This window comes from Mastomys coucha, unplaced genomic scaffold (genome assembly GCF_008632895.1).
Source record: "Mastomys coucha isolate ucsf_1 unplaced genomic scaffold, UCSF_Mcou_1 pScaffold14, whole genome shotgun sequence".
NCBI classification, from domain to species: Eukaryota; Metazoa; Chordata; class Mammalia; order Rodentia; family Muridae; genus Mastomys; species Mastomys coucha.
In genome coordinates, this window is record NW_022196896.1 from 107,203,637 (window position 1) to 107,217,367 (window position 13,731).

General features: G+C 41.9%; 1 long non-coding RNA gene across 1 annotated transcript; it reads right to left on the reverse strand.

Moving 5' to 3' along the window:
* Positions 1 to 5,757: 5,757 nt before the first annotated feature.
* Positions 5,758 to 7,570, reverse strand: LOC116089254. Its single transcript, XR_004118247.1, has 3 exons — positions 7,454 to 7,570; positions 7,015 to 7,097; positions 5,758 to 5,831 (listed from the first exon to the last, which is right to left on the reverse strand). It is a non-coding gene; the product is annotated as an uncharacterized LOC116089254 (long non-coding RNA).
* Between the last annotated feature and the right edge of the window lie 6,161 nt (positions 7,571 to 13,731).

Genomic DNA, 13,731 nt, shown 5'->3' on the forward strand with positions numbered 1-13,731 from the left:
TACCACGCTGATCCCACTGCATGTAGCCTTTATAGAGTACCAAAATGCATTCCAAGCATTTCTAATTATTATTTATGTATAATTAGTTATGATTATTTATTTATAATTATTTGTAAACAATTTATTGATTTATAAACACCATATTTATAAACATATTAAACTATATATTATATAAAATATTACATAAAAATTATATAATAATTACATAATACTAAATACTATAAATAATTATTTATAAATAAATTATTTATAATTATAAATATAAAATTATATTTATAAAAACTAGAACTCACAAAATATTATGTAGCTTTGCAAAGAATTAGACTTATAGGTTCTGATATAAAAAATTTCTATCTCATAAATAATAAAAATCAAGTCACAGAAATCTATATATACATCTATACATATATATGGAATTAAGATGTTTAAATGGTTCCATATATACATATATGCACTCAAAAATAAGGCACAGATGACCATAGCATAAAAAATGACTCCTTCTGGGGAAAGAAATAATTTGGAGCAAGTGGGAGCTCATAGGAGAATGTCATTGTTTTATATTGAATTTGGGTGAAAGCTGGTCTGTCTGCTGCTGTTGAATTGTTTTGTCTTGTAAACTTTTAGTGGACAGAGGCAGACAAAGCTGTGGGCATGCACCTATGTCCACATTATCATGTACGAAAGTGTGTTCCATTTCAGGCAAGACTTTCTATACACAGCTACATTGTGTTTCTCAAGACTGCACCCTGCACCCAATGCCCAGGCCGGCTCCCTTCAGCTTCCCATGCCTTTGTTATGGGATCAGCCCTCATGCTGGAGCTTGCAAGGCATATAGATTTCTGCCCACATATTAAGGAGGACCCGCATACAGGCTTCCTGGATAGGCATCTCTTGTCTAAAATATGGAAGGGTGTTTTTACACCTTGTTCTACTGCCCTTAGAAAAAGTCAGAATCTCCCCAAATCACGGAAGAGTGTGAGTGTGTGTGTGTGTGTGTGTGTGTGTATGTGTGTGTGTGTGTGTGTGTGTGTGTGTGTGTGTGTGTACTTGTTGCTTAAGATCAATCACACTCAAGAAAGTTAGCTGGTGTTCCCGTTGGGGATGTGTCTGGATAAGAATGTCCCAGTCCTGGACAGTTCATCCTGAGATACTGGGACAGTTTAAGTCCTCCCAGAAGGGAGATAGTAGGATAATAGGTATGGATGGTAACATTTGGAAGTGGGGAGGTAGAATTTCTGCTATAGTCAATAAGGATAGCACACGGGGGGCAGTGGAGGTGGTGGTGTCCTGCTCCTGCTGCTGAGGGGTGTGTGTGTGTGTGTGGTGTCCATGGGGAAGAGTAAACTTGTACTGAATGCCATTCTTCAAATGCAAGCACACTAAAATATCCATATATTAAAATATACGTGCCCATTTTTCTCTCCTACCTAAAGGAGTCAGGCACAGGCGGGTCTCTTTCTAGTTGATCTTAATCCCTCTCCCCTTCAGCGTGGCCAGGAGCACCCCTCTCTTTGTGATAAATAGCTCGCAGAGCAAGACATTCATTCTGTCCACTTTGATCACCTCGGAGCTGTCAGCTTGTGCTGCTGTGTGCCTCCCAGCTCTTGTTCCTGCCTAAAAGTGGAAGTAATGCCCCCTGAAAGAAATACCCTAGGTGTCCCGCAAGGCTGCAATCTATTTCTTCTTTTGTTGCATATGCCCCCTGGGGCCCGCCCTCCCAGTTTGAACAAACTCCTCTCTTCTTCCCCCCTCTCTATATCTTCGAAATTCTAGTTCCTTCTACAGACACTCGGCTGTGCTCCTGTGACCCCCTGGGCCAGACTGTCTGAGAAGCTACCACCCTGCCAGACGGGGGAGGCTCCTCCTGGCTCCTCCTTCTGCTTGTCGTAGGCTCTGCAGAGCTCCGCACTGCAGGCTTTTTATGACCAGGAGTCCTACAGTCTTCATCGGAGAAAGCTAGCATCCTTTCCCTGTGACTCACCCAGCGGCTGATCTCCCCTAAAATGCCCCCGTTTCCCTGCATTCACTAGAGACTTGGGATTGCCCCCAAGAACTACTTAGGCCGGCATTAGGGCCCCCAGCTCTGCAGTTAGCACGTGAGAGGTGGGGAGTGGCGCTGAGATCAGGCTCAGCTGCAAGCCTTTGCTGATGCTAGCAGACAGGGCTGGGAACACATTTGAAAGCTCTCTTCCTGGTTTATAGCGGAGATTATAAGCAATCTGTCTCCTCTCTTATCATCGCGTCAGGCCTGTTGTATAGTTTGTAAATATTGCTCAAATGAAATAATTTGCAAAGGTAAACAATTGGGAGAAAAGTATATGGACCGTGAGGTTTGTCTTTAATGTGTTTACAGGACAGGAAAGGGGTCTGGGATGAGAAAATTATGGGGTAGAATGGGGAGGGGAGGGAAGAAGAGGGGAGAGTTGACGACCAGAATGCTGATGATTCTGTGATGGCGACATAACTAATTAACTGTAATGTCGCTTAAAAGCTTCTGGCTCTCCCTGACATTGTTCGAAAGTATGCATTATTTTTAAAAGAGAGCTAAGATGTACGAGGGGGTTGAGTGGCTTTAAAATGACTGAATATCACTCATTGTGCTGGATTAAAAAAAAAAAAGAAAGAGAGAGAGAGAGAGAGAAAGAAAGAGAGAGAAAAAGAGAGAGAGAAAGAGAGAGAGAGAGGGAGGTGGGGGGGAAGGGAGAGAGAGAAAAACGACAAACTGCAGTGGAAATAAATACAGCATTGCAGGCTGGTGTGTGAGGCCACAGCCGGGGAAGCTAGGGCTGCTAAGTGGAAAATTCCTGAAGAGGACATGTTTCTGTTTCCAGTGGGAAGAAAGAGGGTGTTGTTGGAAGCTGGCAGTTCTTTACAAAAAACAAGAGCACCATGATGGTGACCAAATGACCTAACTGAACTGGGAGAAATTAAGCAAACAAATCACTTTACCTGGTATACTGTATTCTTAGAGACTGCTGCAGGCTCCCAGGAAGAGACTGCAATCTGGGCTCTCCCTTTCTGGTCCCCTGGGTCTAGACAGAAAGAAGGAAGGAAGAAGCTAAGCGAGCTGACAGCCTCTGATAGGGGAAAGCAGAAAACTCGGGGTGCCACTGCTCCTGAAATAGACACACACTCAGAGGCAGGGCCCTTGGGTTCTCAACATTGAAATGACATTTTCTGGAGGATGCCAGCTGTAGGAATTCTTGGGTCCTGAGAGGACTTTTCCAGATTTGCTGCTTTAGGGGAACTTCAGAGAGATGTCATTGAGATTCCTTCAAGCATAGTTTAGATTGCATCCCTAGGATGTAAAGAGAGAACAGAAAGCAGGTCCTCAACCATCCCCCACCCCACATCCCCGTGAAAGTTCATTGTACTTGGAGAACTCATCCCCACTATAGCATCCTGTTGCAGATAAATCAAAGCCTATAAGAAGCCTTGGTTTTTTTGTTTCTCTGCAAAGCATCTCTCAGGAAGCAAACAGGTCGGGAGGCAGGGCAAGGCTGCAGAGGATGCTCTTCATCAGAGAACCTTCATTTGCTTGGAGCACCCCTGTCTCTGTCTGACACACTAACAAAGAATTGAGAATCCATTTTTTTTTCTTTTAAGGCTTTGTTGTGTCTGTAAAGGGATGCATATGAGGGTCTTTTACAGATAAGCTCATACTAGTCTCAGAAATAAATAAATCTGATTGATATTGAAAACAGCTTGTGGGAAGTAATTTCCACTCTATTGCAATTAAAATGACATTGAATTTGTGGGATCAAACTTTCATGACTAATAGAACACAGATAGAATTCCTCACCTCATTCCAATGTCTCCAAAAAGTTTTCTTGGGTGTGAAAATTCAAGATGATGATGGACTTTTACATATAAGAAGTCTATACTCCAAATAACATTTAGCTTGACAAGAATGAAACTAAATCTGATTGCTAATAGGTGATTATGAAAAACGTATAAGGGAGGTTAGCCAACACCGCACAATTAACATATAAATGTTCTTGTCTATACTTACAAACCACACGGATTTAAAAACCATTGAGATATGATTCATACATCACTAAACTCATCTTGTTTGATTCTGTGACTCTAAGATATTTACAGAGATGTAATATTGATGTTCATTTAAAACACATTACCCTCATCGTGTTTTAAAACTTTTCGATTCCTTGTGAGTTTCACCTCATTCTCTAGTCCCACTCATCTCTCCATCCTTTCATATCCACCCCTCACCCTTGCAATCTCCCCCCAATAAAAAAAAAAAATACACAAACACAAACAATAGCAACAACAACCAAGCATAGAAAACATGTCATTGTGGAATCTGCAGTATGTCACAGTGTGCCCTGTAGTACATCCCTCTGTCCACGCATCCTCACTTGCAAATGTTCATTGCAATGAGTCAGTGGTCTGGTTCAAGATCTCTGGATTCTATGACATCATCCATATTGGATCTTCATCAGGACTCCTTCCAATTAGCCTGTTGTTGCCCTGTGTCATGGAGATCCTGCAGCTTTGGAACCGCAGGACTGGTCCTTTCACAGGTCCCCAATCATTCACAGATCTAGATTCTGAGGTGGGCCATCTCAGAGCCCTAGATCTCGATCTGGGAATAGCAGAATTGGTCAGCTCAAAGGCTCCCCCCCCACACACACACACCCCATCCCCCTAACCCCCACAACCCCCGCCCGAGCTTATCCATTCCTCCAGGGCCGCTCTCCAGTACTGCTCTGGCTAGGCCGCGCAATGCCCAGTCCACAGGAAGCAGAGTCATTTTTCTGCTCCCATGCCTTTGGGGCCGGCTTACTTGGTCTCCTGCTAGAGGAGTCAGCTCTCCAGAGTGCTATAGCCAGTGAGCGGCCAGGATTAGCTCTCCCACTCTCATGCCTGTAGGTTGAGGGGGAGCTCTCCCAACAACAGGGAAAAGAGAGGGCACAACCTTCAGAACCACATCACCTCACACCAGAGGAGTGGTAGGGCCAGCTCTTCCACACTCTGGACCTAGGATTCACTCCCTTGCACCTCATCCACCAGGGCTAAGCTGTGGTGTGTGCTGCTCAATCAAGGTGCAGGGTCCACTCTCCTGAATGCCGCAGCTGGTGAGCTATAAGGCTAGCTCTCCAGAGGACCCCATGATGTGTGGGCCGCTTTCCCAAATGCCAGAGGTGAAGGGGCCAGAGCCCACACTCTCCCACACTCATGCTCTGGAGAACAACTCATCCTGCCACTGCAACCAAGCCAGTGCCACTGTGCTGCCTGGACCTAGTACAGAGCCTGTTCTCCCGCAAGTGCTGCCAAGGGTGAGAGATGGGGCCAGCTCAGCAGAGAAATGTATCCAATGGGGGGGGGGGGCGTGGGCCAGTTATATACAGCTCCTGGACATCTAGGTGGTCCCCAGCGGCTGCCTAGAGTAGGGGCATCTCCATGTTCTCTAGTAGTAATGTGAGCCACAGACATGGGCACTGACCCCTGCCAATGCTTAGTAACAGACTCAGACATGGTTCTCAGCGGCGTCTTGGGCTGGGACCTCACCTGGTGGTCCCAGGTGACAAGGCTTTTCCTCTCCAGTTCTGTCTTTCTTCATTATGTGTAAGTTGTCTGCTTCTCTTTCACTCTTATCTGACCACTTCATGCTCACACATTGTGGTGGGTGTTGTTGTAGCCTGGGCACATGGCTGGTGGGCCCCTGGGTAACATCTTTCATCTTTGCTGTGTGGCAATGTTGGCAAGCAGACGTCTATGGCCTGCCTGTGCCACGTGCTGGAGGACAGGTCTCTGGGTGGTATGGCAGTCCGCAGGTCTCTGTCTATATTCTGCCTGCTGTGCTGCACTGTCTAGATTTAATTTGATTTCTGAGTGCTAGGCATAAAAGAGCTTTGGCCACCAAGCTAGAACAAAGGACCGCCATCCACTCACTAAGAACACCATCACCAACACGGTGTTTCTTTGCCCATTACTTGGGCAGTCATTCATCATTCATAATATTATACTATTTCTTACCCCAAGCCAAAAGCAATCACTAATCCAGATTCTGTCTCTATATTTTCAGCTTATATACTTCACACAAATAGAACTATATAATGTGTGAGTGAATGTGTGTGTTTGTGTGTTTGATCTTTTCTCTTTGAGTACTGATTTTAGATCTACCTACCCATTTTGCTCTTCATCGGCAAGTAGTTTCCCAATGTATGGGTGTACCACATTTTCATTTCCAGCAGCTGTTAAACTTTCAAGTTCTTTCCCCTTTGAAACAGCACAACAGGTGCTTCTCTGAAAATTCACACACAACTGACTGTATGAATGAAAATGTTTGGACCCAAAGGTGGAATTGCTATTGCTTATAGTGTGCAGTGCTTTCAAGGATGAACAAGTTCTATTCTGAAGTAGTTGTATTGATTTCCATTCTCACTACCAATGATGTGTAAGATCTCATTGCTCCAATTCCTTATGGATAATTCCTTACTGTGCCCATGATAGTCAGCAAAAAATGGTAACTCACTTGGAGTTTAATCTGTATTCTGTACTGGCCAACAAAACTGAGTATCTTTATAATTTGCTTGTTTATTACAAAATTGCATGTTTACTACTTGTATAACTCTTAAAGAGAAATATTAATTTAAAAACTCCCACCCATTCTTCTTTCCCTTATGGTACTTTTTATTATAAAGTAATACCAGTTTTTTTCTTTGTATTGTTTAATGATCTGCACATAAATCTTTAATTCATTACATGACTTGAAGATTTGCCAACTTTGACTTAATTGGTGACTTTCCTAGTGGCTCATATTAAAACACTGAAATATTTTGTTTTAACTATGCTTCTTTGATCTCTGTGTTTTTTATTTTCATACCTAACATTTGTGTGAAGGTTGAAGACACTGTATTGTGTCTGCTTCAGCAGAGAATGATCTGAGCTCTGGACTATTCTAGAAGCTACTGTTCCAGAGTCAAGCAGGAATTTGCACTAGACCTGAGGACATTTTTCTAGATCCTGCCCCTTAGAGCTCTTTCCACCTACATCATCACAGCACTGGAGACCAGATTCCAGGAAACAAACCCAAGGCATCTGTTAATTTGTGTGTTTCAGGACATTCTTCATCCCTGAAAGTACAAAACCTAATGGTATGAAATAAGTATTCATCAAGATGTTTAAAAATATTAAATGTTTTTGATTATTTCAGACATGAGTACTTCATTTTCATCATTACTACTTTCCTTTTTCCCTAACCCCCCTCTTGTTCTGTCTCTTTCAAGATCATGACCTCTTCTTCTGTAACTATTACCCCAGGCTCTCTTTCCACACCCACGCCCAACTGGGACCCATATCAACCAACAACCTTGCACATCTCACAAAACCCTTAATGTTCCCTAGTCAGACCAGTTACCAGTAAATTGGAGTAACCTGGTCTTCCAAATTCATAAGCAGCACTGAGCATGAGAAGGACAGATCGACTTACTTCTCTTCCCTGACCTGAAGTCAACAGCAAAAAAGAGAACTAAACTGTTGTGTCACATAGTGAGCTCCAAACTCGGCAGTATTGCTAAGAATGTCCTAAGATGACAGCTGGGCCTAACTCACTCAGGCTCAATTCTTCTGAGTAAGCAGAAGGACACTTCTAGGGTACATAGAAACCTAACCTCAGAATTCCTTGGAAGTCTCACAAGGAAGGTTTCTATTTGTCACAAAAGCCACTAATTCCCTTCTCTGTGACAACAGTCAACTGAGGTGACCAGGCCAACACTTATAAAGAGATCTACCTCCCAGCTAACCCAAACATCCTTCATCAGCCTTTCTTGCCTACACAGTACCTCCTTGTGCTTCCTGCCCTGATAAAACTGTCAAGTTCTCTCCTCTCCTTGGTAGCCTGGCCATTCGTTCCACAATAAACTATTTTCTGCCTACAGAATGGTCCAGCTCAGTGGTTTGGTTGTGCTTGCTAACACAAACTTCAACTCAACATAGGCAGGCTCTAATATCACACCAGGCACAAAAACAGTAAAATAAACCCATATGTAAAAGTTTTTAAAATATTACCTTAGTTAAGGTTTTACTGCTGTGATCAGACACCATGACCAGAGCAACTCTTATAAGAACAACATTTAATTGGGGCTGGCTTGCAGGCTCAGAGGTTCAGTCCATTATCATCAAGGCTGTGTCCATGTAGGCATGGTGCAGGAGGAGCTGAGAGTTCTACAACTTCAGCTGAAGGCTACTAGAAGAAGATTGGCTCCCATGTAGTTAGGAGGAGGGTCACATTGCCCACCCCCCAGAGTGACATGCCTCTTCCATCAAGGCCTCACCTACTCCAACAAGGCAATACCTCCTAATAGTGCCACTCTCTGGGCCAAGCATATTCAAACCACCACACATATGTTATGAGATGTCTTCTCTAGGTCTTTGCTTCTGTTGTACTCCATGATTTTATACATGTTTCTGTGCATTGAAGAATCACTTTCTCCATATCATGTCACAGTCCACAAACCCACAAGTCCACTAGGCCATGGAGCATCATATCTTATCACCCACCCCACTAAGATTCTTCTCCAGTGTGGTAGACTTTCTCCTTTGTCACCATGACTTCCCCAGGCCCTCTGCTTTATTGCTTTATTATCTGTTATCTCTCCTAGTAACTCTCTTTATATGCTGAAGCCAAGATAATACTTTTAAAGATCTATTTATTTTTATTTTATGTGTATGAGTGTCTTTCTTGCATGAATACCCATGTATCACATACTTACCTGGTATCCTTGGGAAGCTATCGGATCATATTGGACCCTCAAACTGGAGTTACAGGTGATTGGACACTGTCATTCTAGTGCAGAGTGCTGAACCCAGGTCTCCTGTAAAAGCAGCAGCTTAACTACTGAGCCATCTTTCCAACCTTCTTACACTTCAAATCAAATCTTGTCATGGTACCTCTGTGCCCCCAGCTATGAAAGTACACATAGTGACCCAAGGTACATAGAATGATATCCCATTCTATCTGGATATCCCAGATCACATCCCATGCCCTGTAAGATCCAGTATTATCTCTCCTAAGTCAACACATTTTCTATGCCAACAACTGTGGCTTCATTCCTCTTTGTGAAATATAGTCAGTAGTTGTTCACCTCTGAGACTTGACGTATGGGCACCTGGAAAGTTCTTGACTGGAGTTTTGCTTGATAAGCTCCTTAATGTTCAAATTCCACTTCAATGATTGTGATTTTGTAGAGGTTTCCTGTATCTTTGTTTGTCTTTGCTCAGATATCACCACCATGAACTTTTCCATGGCGTTAACCACAGACTGTATATACCTGTTTGTTTGCTCAGCTTTACATTTTTTAACCTAAATTCTTCAAATATCTCACTTCTTGAAAACTAGAACTCTTTCTACTGTTTCCTCTGCATTTAGAAAAATGCTAGGTACCCAGGTATTTGGTGGATATTACACGGAAGGAGGAATAAATAAACCCAAAGACAGAAGCTAATGCACTGTATTTTATTTAGATAAAATATGAATTTTGTATAGCTTTACATACAAAGTACCAGGTAAATTCCATAACTGTATCATTTTCTACTTCTTAGTCTCGTAGCAACCTGTAAAACACAATGCATTTAATAACATTTTAATTAGAACTCTAGTTGCACCAACCCGAAAGGCTCTTCACTAGATAAGACCATGAGCTATAAGCACAGTTCATTTTGTTTTCCCGGGTATTGCGGTTTGTCCACCATATGAAGATCAGGCATTATCTTGAGACAGTAAAAGCTTTATGTGGGTATGAAGACTCTGGGTCCCTGTCGTGTCAATAACATCTGCATATTTGAGAAGCGCAGGATAACAGATGGGAACTAACTGTTCAATTAAATCATTTTTCCTTTGCTTTCATTTCTTTTTAAGGAGAAAGCAGTAGGCCATGAAAATAGAACACAGACAAGATAGCGTCTGCTTCCATGGAAAGACCCCAACTTGTTTCAGAACATTTCAAATGATACATACTTTGGATATCTGACAGAGTTCCTTTCAAGACATTTTCAACAAGTGCTTGTCTGACAGCGCTAAGATTTCTCTTACTGAAGTCTGATTATTTTAAGAAATAATTCTATGTTTAAAGATACTGTGTGGCCTGGACTGTGAAGTATTCTTTGACTGTGTGTGCACATTGCCACTGATGTACCATCACTAAGTCTCCCTAGCGTATAGCTTTGTCTTAATCCTGGATACTAGAAATGCAAACTGTTAGCATCAGTGTCTCCAAAACCCGAGATGTCACATGGGCAGGCCTCACAGACCTTTTGCCAGGGCAACAGCCACCATATTCCCAGAATCCATTGGGCTCACCTCCCACCTTTACCTGCGGCCACTACATCAGAACCCATATATGTGGGAAACGCTTCTCCCTTACTCTCTCTCTCCCTCTCTCCCCCTCTTCTTTCTCCACTACTGCCCCCTCCTCTCTCCCTCTCAATTAAACCTCTTACACATGGAACTGTTTGGGCGTAGTGTGTGGTATATTCTGACGCAACCCACCATTTTAACACATCACAAATTTTGTTAGAAGGCTCAACTGTTCTCATGTGACATTGAAAAGTGAAAAAGTCATTGGATAAATTTATTATTAACTTTACAAATAGTCTCATTTGTATGAGAATCCATTGGTTTAGACAAAATATCTGTTCTTCGATAGGAAAAAAAAACGTGTTGTGATGTTTCATAAGTGAAGAAACATGATGGTTTGCATGATGGGTATAACTACATAACTTAAAATAGAGAGTCACCAAGGCTGGACATACATAATTAAAAACCTCTGCAAGATTACCCTCTGGTAAATGAGGAAAGGAATTTTCTAGCCATGTTATATCAGCAAGTAACTTTTTACATGGATTAAACTATAAAATTATTTTCTATGTGAGTAGTCTCATCTCTGACATGATTTTTCCTTCAACCCTTACATCCAGCACCATCTGACAGATTTATAGGTTAATGCTATGATGTCAATTAAAACTTTTGGAAGAATGCATCTTACATTGTCTATGAAAAGTCACATTCTGAACAGGTAGAGGTTTGGTGTCCCTAAGATAATGGCATGAATCTAAGTAGACACATTCCTAATTTGCTACTATATTTTGGATCTTGAGTGGCTCATCAAGTCACATGTACACAAGCTTTGGTTGTTCATCTATGGCTCTATTTGGTGGTGCTGAACATTTTCAGAGGTAGTCCAAGAGGAAAGAGCCTAGGTCTTTCCTAGGGAAAGGAGGAAATCATGTACTAAGGATGGTATTGTTATCTTGACTTAACCTCTAATCATCTTGAAAAGAATCTCAGCAAGAGATTCTCAACATTGTGTCAGATTGTGAGTGTACAATTGATATAGGAAAACAGCCTATTATTGCCTGAGCATTGGATTATGAGCAGTATAAGCCCAGATAAGTTAAGGAAATAAATAAACAAGAGAAGCAGGCAGCAAGCCTGCATTCATTTCTTCCTGCCCCTGACTATGGACACTGTTGTTGTCACCTAGACTTTCCAGTGATACACTGTAAACTGGAGTTGTGAGCTAAAAGAAACTTTCTCTACCCTGTGGTGCATTTAGTTAGGATATTTTATATAAATACAAGTAAAACAGAGGTTAAATTAATATTGGAACTCCAGTTTTTCCTCCTTGATTCCTAACTATCACTACAGGATCAAAGTAACACGGTAAAACAAACACTGAAATTTCTAAAGACCAAAATAAGGCTTGCTTGCTTTCTGTCTTCTTCTCCTTCTCCTTCTCCTTCTTGTTCTCCTTCTTGTTCTCCTCCTCCTCCTCCTCCTCCTCCTCCTCCTCCTTCTTTTTTTAAGCTAGCTATCTCAGGTGTTTTTCCACAGTAATGGGTACTGACTGCTCTGAGGCTATTCAAATATGAAAGCCTCATTGAGAACATTTGGTAGAGATGGAGAACTACGTAGGGAGAAGACTAGCTTCTTAGGGATGCCTAAAATGTTCCTGGGAGCTTACAAGTAAACCTCACTCCTTGGAAGACAATTTTGGAAATGTTAATACACCATCAGTGCACTAGAAGGACCATTTGTGATTCGTTTTCTCCAGAGCAGTAGGAAGAAATCTATCTATACCACAGCCAAAGAGCATCAACATTACAGCTTCTGTGCCTTGAGGTGGGAGCTTCCTGTAGGTAATAGCCAGTGTGAAATGAAATGCATTAATATTTCTTTCATAGTCAAGTCTGTTCTTTGAAATATAATCGTTTTACTCTTCAGTGTTTGACTTTGCACTGTGACCAACATACATGATGGTATAGCTCCTCAAATTTAGACCTAGTATGAAGGCAGTATAGCAGAGAAGGATTAGAAAGGCTGAATTATAAATAATGGATTGTCAATGCAAAAACCTAGGTAAATAATTATTAACAATCGTGTGGTCAATTGTAAGGTCATTTTTATTTAATAAATAAAGGAGATTTTCCTTTTAAGTTAATACATTTGAAATGTCATCTACACATTAAAGTATAATGAATAAAAATGAATGCTTAGAGATCTTTGGTATACATAAAAGTTGCATTTAGCACTCTGTTTTTTGAAGTTTTGCTGAACTATAATTTCATGAATAGTTGCAAGAAAAGAAGTATCAAGGCTATCTGAATAAAATGGAAACGTATGAGAGTCAAAATCACTCTAAGTAATATGTCCAAGAATAATGTATATTTGCAGGGAGTGATCTTCAATTCCTGGTCATAAGAAGTTGTTGCTAGCTGTCTGGGCAGGCCAGTGCCCTGAGCAGAGCTTGGGTGCAAGTTCTGTAGCCAGTCCCTCAACACCCAGAGGAAGCTCCACTCCCAGGCACTCTAACACGCCCAGGATCAGAGGTGAGGAGGACACATCTGTCCCAATACCAGGAGTAACTGGGACCAGCAGGATCAGACACACAGGAAGTCCACCACCCCAGTGGCTTGGGTTGCTTCTGGTCTGTCTAGGCCTGCCGGTGCCCTGAGCAGAGCTTGGGTGCAAGCTCCACAGCTAATCCCACAACACCCAAAGGAAGCTCCACTCCCAGGCACTCTAACAAGGCCAGGGTCACAGGATCCCAGAATCATAGGATCACAGAGGCAGCTGTATCTGAGGGGTTCTGACACAACCAGGATCACAGGAAGAACAGGTTGCAGTCAGATTTAGGAAGGGCAAGTAGCACTACAGATAACCAGATGACGTGGGGCAAGCATAAGAATATAAGCAACACAAACCAAGGTTACTTGGCATCATCAGAACTCAATTATCCCACCATAGCAAGTCCTGGACACACTATCTCACTGGAAAAGCAAGATTCAGATATAAAATCATTTCTCATGGTGATGATACAGGACTTGAAAAAAGACATAAATAGCACCCTCAAAGAAATGCAGGAGAACACAGGTAAACAGCTAGAAGCACTTCAAGAGAAAACACAAAAATCCCTTAAAGAACTACAGGAAAACACAAACAGGTGAAGGAAATGAACAAAACCATCCAAAATCTAAAAATGGAAATAGAAACAATAAAGAAATCAGAAAGAGAGACAACCCTGGAGATACAAAACCAAGGAAAGAAATCAGGAGTCATAGATACAAGCATCACCAACAGAATACAAGAGAGTTAAAAGAGAGAATCTCAAGGGCAGAAGACACCATAGAAAACATTGACACGACACTCAAAGAAAATGCAAAAAGCAAAAAGCTCCTAACCCAAAACATCCAGGAAATCCAGGATGCAAT